General features: G+C 41.9%; 1 pseudogene across 1 annotated transcript; it reads left to right on the forward strand.

Moving 5' to 3' along the window:
* The first annotated feature begins 4412 nt into the window (after positions 1-4412).
* On the forward strand, positions 4413-5753 carry LOC128567892 (heterogeneous nuclear ribonucleoprotein A1-like; annotated as a pseudogene). Its single transcript, XR_008374950.1, has one exon. The product of XR_008374950.1 is annotated as a heterogeneous nuclear ribonucleoprotein A1-like (transcript).
* Positions 5754-8829: the final 3076 nt, after the last annotated feature.

Here is an 8829-nt window from a genome sequence, read left to right on the forward strand (position 1 = left end):
ACAATCTGGAGAGGTCCAAAGTTGCAGGATTATTTGATGCTTTGGAGCCTTGATAAGATTTTAAATTCACTTGAAAATCAGTGGAAAACCAGTATTGTTTATTTAAGCTAAGGAATGATATGACTATAAGAGTATATTACAGGCTCGGGCCTGTAATCTTAGCAATGTGCAGGGCCAAGGCCGGAGGGTTGCTTGAGCTCAGGAGTTTGAGACCAGCCTGAGCAAGAGAGAGACCTTGTCTCTACTAAGAATAGAAAATGTAACTGCGCATTATGGTGGACACCCATAGTCCTAGCTACTCCGGAGGCTTGAAGCTAGAGGATCACTCGAGCCCAGGAGTTTGAAGTTGCTGTGAGCTGTTGTTGCAGGAAGACAAGGCCCAACGGAGAGAAAGAGCACCCAAACACCACGTTTATAAGAGGAAGGGCTTTATTCACCAGCCAGGAGCTTACGGCATAGAAGAATTCCAAATGGCTGCGCTCTCCGACTGCCTTGGTCTTTCCCTTTTTATTGACAGTCAAAAAGCTCCACCCCACAGGTACCCTTCTCGTTGGCCAGTTTGAATCAAGCGGGAGATGCTATTCTAGCCCCTACAGAACTACAGGATTTCACAGAACTTGGAAATTTCAAGTTTCAGGAAGTTAAGTTTACAAATTCCCAAGAGCTGAGTCACCGTGGAGAGGACACTGCAGGTGTATCCTTGTGGTCTCCTTGAGAAGACCTGTTCTTGTAGACCTCACCCTTCTTGGCTATCCTCTCTTACTACGATGATGCCATTGCACTCTACCCAGGCAACAAAGCAAGATTCTGTCTCAAAAGAGTTTGTTTCAATTTAATTGTCTTTCATGTATATACATTTTAAGTTGTGGTAAAATATATATAACATAAAATTTTCCAACCTAACCATTTTTAAGTATACACTTCTATGGCACTAAATATACTTGCATTGTTGTATTTTAATTCTTTAATATAGTAAAATTAGCACACATTCAGGATATAAAGTCTTAGTGGGTACTCAGTGGAAAGTTAAAAGTCCCTTCCCTTTCCTTCCTCTTTCCCATGCCTGGAAGTAATCAGTGCTAACCATATCTTTATGTATCTTCCCTTCATACAGTGGGGGAGCCATCCTATGGAAATATATGCACTGGTATGTAATGGCATATAGTCAAAGATATAAACCTGTTTTAATGGGCAAAAAGGAGGGAAACAACTTGAAAGTCCATCAAAAGAACCACTGAATAAAGATGGTGCACCCATCTCATGAAATATTGGGCAGTTTAATGCTGCCGTTAAAAAGAACGGGTTTGGCCAGGCACCATAGCTCTGGGGGGCGAGGCAGGTAGAGTGCTTGAGGCTCAGTAGTTCAAGACCAGACTGAGCAAGAGGGACACTCCATCTCTACTAAACACTGAAAAACTTTTCCGGCCTTGTGGTGGGCACCAGTAGGACCAACTACTGGGAAGGCCTGGTGAGAGGATCACTTGAGCCCAGGAGTTCGAGGTTATTATGAGCTATAATGCCACAGCACTCTACCCAGAGGGATATGCTATCTAAAAAAAAAAAAAGGGGCGGCGCCTGTGGCTCAGTGAGTAGGGCTCCGGCCCCATATACCGAGAGTGGTGGGTTCAAACCCACCCTGGCCAAACTGCAACAAAAAAATAGCCGGGCGTTGTGGGAGGCGCCTGTAGTCCCAGCTACTCGGGAGGCTGAGGCAAGAGAATCGCGTAAGCCCAGGAGTTGGAGGTTGCTGTGAGCTGTGTGACGCCACAGCACTCTACCAAGGGCAGTAAAGTGAGACTCTGTCTCTACAAAAAAAAAAAAGAATGGGTTCTACTTACATATAGAGATAAAAGAAAAAAGCCAAGTGCAAATGAGTCCTTTTTATAAAAACAAATAGTTACCACTACCTCTAGTATCGGGGTAGTGCAAAAGCTATGCTAGGAGAGGATTTGAGGAGAACAGAAGGGACTGAATCAAGTTGGCAGTTGCTCCATTTCTCCTTTCCAAAACTCCCAGGGCTGGTAAAGTACTTCCTCCCCACCTGCTTCTTTATAAGGGCTTAAAGGATTTAAATGTCTTGGTGGCTGGCAGCAAATTGGAGTGATTAATCATAGTGGTGTATTGCTCTCTGCCCTAGGGCTCTTAACTTCCACTTAACTAGAACTCAGTAGGTGCTAGATATTGGGGTGACAGCCCCAACACCTCTTACTGGACAGAAGAGCTGATGCCACCCCTCCTCTGGGGGAATATGAGCCAAAATAACCTGACACCTAAGGGAGTCTAGGTGAAAGACGACAAAGTGGGCAACATAGACTTCTAAGGTAGAAGTATTACAACAGATGGAGAATTCGGAATAGGTTTTAATAAACAAGTGAGAGAGAAGGGACTGCAAATGAAGGCATCTTTCAAGTAGACAAAAAAAACCCCAAGGGAACATATCAGCAATATAAATAAAATAAAATAAAAATACAATTTGAAATATTCTGAATTCTAAAAAAACATGTGGCCCTGAAAGGACATGTAGTGAGAATAAGATGGAGTCATTCAGAATAGAACTGACTTGGTAAACGGTCTGTGAAGCTAGTGAATGATGGCCCATGATTATATCAATGTACACAGCTATGATTTAATAAAAAAAAAAAAAAGAATAGAATTGAGACGATGCAGCTGGTCTGGTCGGTTTAGGTTCTGCATGACTATCACCTCATGTCTCCCATTGTTGCTGTTTTGTAAATTCAGCTTTGGGCGTTGCCTATGGCTCAGTCGGTAAGGCGCCGCAAAATATACCGAGGGCGGGTTCAAACCCGGCCCCGGCTGAACTGCAACCAAAAAATAGCCGGGTGTTGTGGCTGGCGCCTGTAGTCCCAGCTACTCGGGAGGCTGAGGCAAGAGAATCGCTTAAGCCCACGAGTTGGAGGTTGCTGTGAGCTGTGTGATGCCACAGCACTCTACCCGAGGGCCATAAAGTGAGACTCTGTCACTACAAAAAAAAAAAAAAGAGTGTAAATTCAACTTTAACCTAAAAGTGTATAGCTTGAGTAGTTTAGGGCAATTGATTTGGGAGATTAACTTTTTTTTTTTTTGTTTGAGACAGAGTCTCAAGCTGTCACCCTGGGTAGAGTGCCCCAGCTTCACAGCTCACAGCAACCTCCAACTCTTGGGCTTAAGCAACTCTCTTGCCGCAGCCTCCCAAGTAGCTGGAACAATAGGCTCCCGCCACAACACCTGGCTATTTTTTGGTTGTAGTTGTCGTTGTTGTTTGGCAGGCCCGGGCTGGATTTCAACCCACCAGCTGAACCAGCCAGCTCCGGTGTATGTGGCTGGTGCCCTAGTCCCTGAGCTATAGGCGCCAAGCCAAGGAGATTAACTTTTGAATTGGAATGTTGTTTTGGGTAATGGGTAATGCTGAGTATTGTTTATTATGGGTCAGTCATGGGTTATGCTAATTATTGTTTGTTTTTTTTTTTTTGTAGAGACAGAGTTTCACTTTATTGCCCTTAGTAGAGTGCCGTGGCCTCACACAGCTCACAGCAACCTCCAACTCCTGGGCTTAGGTGATTCTTCTGCCTCAGCCTCCCGAGTAGCTGGGACTACGGGCGCCTGCCACAACGCCCGGCTATTTTTTTGTTGCAGTTTGGCCGGGGCTGGGTTTGAACCCTCCACCCTCGGCATATGGGACCGGCGCCCTGCTCACTGAGCCACAGGCGCCGCCCCCGATTATTGTTGTTTAAGATAAAGATTAATGTGATTTTTACTTTCAACTTTTATGTATAAAACTGTGATTTTGGAAATGGAAGAACCGAACAGTCTTGGAAAGGCTACTTTCATCATTCTCCAGAGTCTTGGCCTTCTGACAAATAAAATTTGGAGCACCTATCCCCATCTCTGCATATTGTGACAGGTGGCTAGACCCTCTTTTTCTGGTAGCAGCCCCATGGGTTTTCAATAAGTGATTGTGGATCTCTTAGGTATGAAAAGTACAATTAAAATTAAGTACATGATAAAAAGGATTAATAATAAGATGGAAACAGCTAAGGAACAAAGTAATGAGTTGGAAAATCAGATTGAAGAATTCTCTTAGAAAAATGCAAGGAAGGATGAAGACAGAAAACAAAAGTTCAAAGATATGAAAGATAGACATAGATGTGTCAACGTTCAGATAATAGGAATATCCAAAATAGAGAAAAATAAGAGAAGGAAATATGTGAAGAAATAATACAGGGAAATTTCTTAGAGCTAAAGAAAAATGAATAATTTCAGGTTAAAAGGACTCATAGAGTCTCGAACAGAAGGGAGTAAAGGAAGAACAAAGAAAAACAGAGACACATTTTAAGGAAATCTAAGAAAACACAGGTAAGAAAATTCAGAAAAGCTTTGGAGAAATGTTCTAAGAAATTGTAGATCAGCTTTCTGCCTGTGGACGCTGCCGAGGAAGCATCGTTAAAGTCTCTCTTCCCACTGCCGTCATGTCTAAGTCAGAGTCTCCTAAAGAGCCCGAACAGCTGCGGAAGCTCTTCATTGGAGGGTTGAGCTTTGAAACGACTGATGAGAGTCTGAGGAGCCATTTTGAGCAATGGGGAACGCTCACAGACTGCGTGGTAATGAGAGATCCGAACACCAAGCGCTCCAGGGGCTTCGGGTTTGTCACATACGCCACCGTGGAGGAGGTGGATGCACAATGAATGCAAGGCCACACAAAGTGGATGGAAGAGTCGTGGAACCAAAGGGAGCTGTTTCCAGAGAGGATTCTCAAAGACCTGGTGCCCACTTAACTGTGAAAAAGATCTTTGTTGGTGGCATTAAAGAAGATACTGAAGAACATCACTTAAGAGACTATTTTGAACAGTATGGGAAAATTGAAGTGATTAAAATCATGACTGACCGAGGCAGTGGCAAGAAGAGGGGCTTTGCTTTTGTTACGTTTGATGACCATGATTCTGTGGATAAGATTGTCATTCAGAAATACCATACTGTGAATGGCCACAACTGTGAAGTAAGGAAAGCCCTGTCAAAGCAAGAGATGGCTAGTGCTTCGTCCAGCCAAAGAGGTCGAAGTGGTTCTGGAAACTTTGGTGGGGGTCGTGGAGGTGGTTTTGGTGGAAACGACAACTTTGGCCGTGGAGGAAACTTCAGTGGTCGTGGTGGCTTTGGTGGCAGTGGGGATGGCTACAATGGATTTGGTAATGATGGAAGCAATTTTGGAGGTGGTGGAAGTTACAATGATTTTGGCAATTACAACAATCAGTCATCAAATTTTGGACCTATGAAGGGAGGAAATTTTGGAGGCAGAAGCTCTGGCCCTTATGGTGGTGGCGGCCAATACTTTGCCAAACCACGAAACCAAGGTGGCTATGGTGGTTCCAGTAGCAGCAGTAGCTATGGCAGTGGCAGAAGGTTTTAATTATTCCCAGGAAACAAAGCTTAGCAGGAGAGGAGAGCCAGAGAAGTGACAGGAAAGCTACAGGTTACAACAGATTTGTGAACTCAGCCAAGCACAGTGGTGGCAGGGCCTAGCTGCTACACAGAAGACATGTTTTAGACAATACTCCTGTGTATGGGCAAAAAACTCGAGGACTGTTTTTGTGACTAATTGTATAACAGGTTATTTTAGTTTCTGTTCTGTGGAAAGTGTAAAGCATTCCAACAAAGGGTTTTAATGTAGATTTTTTTTTTTTTTTGCACCCATGCTGTTGATTGCTAAATGTAATAGTCTGATCATGACGCTGAATAAATGTGTCTTTTTTTTAAAAAAAAAAAAAAAAGAAATTGTAGATCAGCTATAATGGAACAAGAATCAACTGACATAAGATTTCTCATCAGTAATACCAGATGCCAAAAAAAAACAACAAAACCCAGTAATATTTTCAAGATTTAGTTGAAGAAAATAACATTTAACCTAGAATTTTATATCCAGCCAATATAAAGTTTAATAAATCAGTAGGGACATTTGAATAATATTCTGAGGAACAATATTCTGAGGAATACTAAGCCTGTTCCCTTTTTGTCATATAAAGATCCACATGAAAACACTTTTGGAAGAAGCATTCAATTACTAACAGAAATAAATCCAGGAGCTGTGGCAAGAAATAATGGAAAGTATTTTACTTTACACATTGATAAAATTTATTGTTGTCTTAAAAAAAAAGATGTTAGGGACTGCACATGTGGCTCACTACTGTAATCCTAGCACTCTGAGGTCAACAGATTGCTTGAGCTCTCAGAAGTTCAAGACCAGCCTGAGCAAGAGTGGAGACCTTATCTCTATTAAAAATAGAAAAACTGAGGCAAGAGGATCACTTGAACCCAAGAGTTTGAGGTTGCTGTGAGCTATGATGCTATAGTATTTTACGTTAGACAAAAGAGCGAGTCTCTATCTCAAAAAAAAACAAAAACAAAAAAAGAGGCTAGGACCAGAATTATAATAACTCAGAATTAAATTTTAAACAATATCAACATGATGGGATAGAGGAGAGACCAAAGGATACTAAAAAGTGGTAAGGAACTTTTTTTTTTTTGTAGAGACAGAGTCTCACTATACTGCCCTCGGGTAGAGTGCCGTGGCGTCACACGGCTCACAGCAACCTCTAACTCTTGGGCTTACGGGATTCTCTTGCCTCAGCCTCCCAAGCAGCTGGGACTACAGGCGCCCACCACAACGCCCGGCTATTTTTTTGTTGTTGTTGCAGTTTGGCCGGGGCTGGGTTTGAACCCGCCACCCTCGGCATATGGGGCCGGTGCCTTACTCACTGAGCCACAGGCGCCGCCCAGTGGTAAGGAACTTGTCAATTAGGGAAAAGACATGAAACTGATAAGTTTAATAAATCAGTAGGGACAAATAAATGTTCATGTGAGTCTCAGCACAATCACTATAATATAAATATATTAATATAAATATATAAAATATACTACTTTTAAACTAGTAGTAGAGAACTTTTCTATTCAATGGAAGTCAGGAATGGAGGAAAAGAAACAAAAATAAAATGCAATAAATGAAAGAATAGAGAATGAAATCATAAAATAATAGGAAATACCTAATTACAAATGGATTAAACATTATATAACAAGAAGGGAGAATTAAATCATAAAATAATAGGAAGCACATCATCACAAATGGGTTCAACATTAAAAGAGAGACTCACAAAAACAGATTAGAATCTCAAATTGAATAGTGAACAAAAGCCAGCTGGTGCTGTGACTCACGCCTTAATCCTAGCACTCTGGGAGGCCAATGCATGTGGCTCGCCTAAGCTCAGGAGTTGGAGACCAGACTGAGAGTGACTCTGGCGCTACTAAAATTAGAAAAATGAGCTGGGTGTGGTGGAGTGTGCCTGTAGTCCCAGCTACTCAGGAGGCCGAGGCAGGGTGATCACTTAAACCCAGGAGTTTGAGGTGAGCTAGGCTGATGCCATAGCACTCTAACCTAGACAACAGAGTAAGATTGTGTCTCACAAAAATAAATAAATAAAAAAAAATGGCGGTGCCTGCTGCTCAGTGGGTAGGATGTTGGCCCTACATACCAAGGGTGGCGGGTTCAAACTTGGCCCTGGCCAAACTGCAACAAAAAAATAGCCAGGCGTGGTGGTAGGTGCCAGTAGTCTCAGCTACTCAGGAGGCTGAGGCAAGAGAATCATCTAAGCCCAAAAGCTGGAGGTTGTTGTGAGCTGTGACGCTACAGCACTCTACCAAGGGCGATAAAGTGAGACTCTGTCTCTTAAAAAAAGAAAGAAATATCAGAAAAATATAACCTTGGCTCAGCGCCTGTAGCTTAAGCGACATATACCAGAGCTGGCAGGTTCGAATCCAGCCTGGGCCTGCCAAACAACAATGACAACTACAACCAAAAAATAGCCAGCACTCTACCCAGGGTGACAGCTTGAGACTCTGTCTCAAAAAAAGAAAGAAAGAAACATATAACCTAAGGAAAGCTGGAATAACAATCTTAATATCTGATCAAGTAGGATATAAAGCAAAAACCCCTCAAAATTTATAAGATGCAAGGAAGAACATTTTATATTTACAAAAAGTACAGTAGAGGGTGGCATGTATGGCTCAAGGAGTGGGGCGCCAGCCCCATATACCAGAGGTGGTGGGTTCAAACTCGGTCCCAGCCAAAAACTGCAAAAAAAAAATGTACAGTAGAAAAATAAAATATTATCTGTCACAAACATATACAGTATTAATCTAACAATAGAGTTACAAAATATTTTAAGCAACAGCTAGTTGTAAAAAATAAAAATCATTCCTTGAGCATCCAGCCTTTCCGCATTTTTAGTCTCTTGTGCTGTGCCTAGTGGCACCTGGGCTGGGGAGGACACTGCCCTGTCTAGGTTTTTATAAATGTCTTACTCAAGTTCAAACCTCCAGCTTGTGAATCAACTGTGTCTCTTTTTTGACTTGGTAAGCAAGTATTAATTAGGCTTTGGGGTGGAGGGGGAAGGTCTGTAATGTGAAACAATTTCTTGTTGTCTTTTTTCCTCCCATTGTTGTAAATAACTTTTAATGGCCAAAACCCCAGATTTGTACTTTTTTTTTCCTAACTGCTAAAACCATTCTCTTCCACCTGGTTTTACTGTAACATTTGCAAAAGGAATAAATGTTGTCCCTTTAAAAAATAAATAAATAAATAAAAATCATTAAAGATTTAAAATAGCAAGATTAGATACATTTATTTATAAGAACAGTTATGGCATGCTTACTATGTGCCAAGAACAGTTATAAGTAACTTACAAATGTTATCTGTTTTTGTTTTTTTCTATTTTGCAGGGGTAGAGTGTGGTGGTGCTATCATGGCTTACAGCAACCTCAAACTCTTGGGCTCAAGCGATCCTC

This window comes from Nycticebus coucang, chromosome 16, assembly GCF_027406575.1.
Source record: "Nycticebus coucang isolate mNycCou1 chromosome 16, mNycCou1.pri, whole genome shotgun sequence".
NCBI lineage: Eukaryota > Metazoa > Chordata > Mammalia > Primates > Lorisidae > Nycticebus > Nycticebus coucang.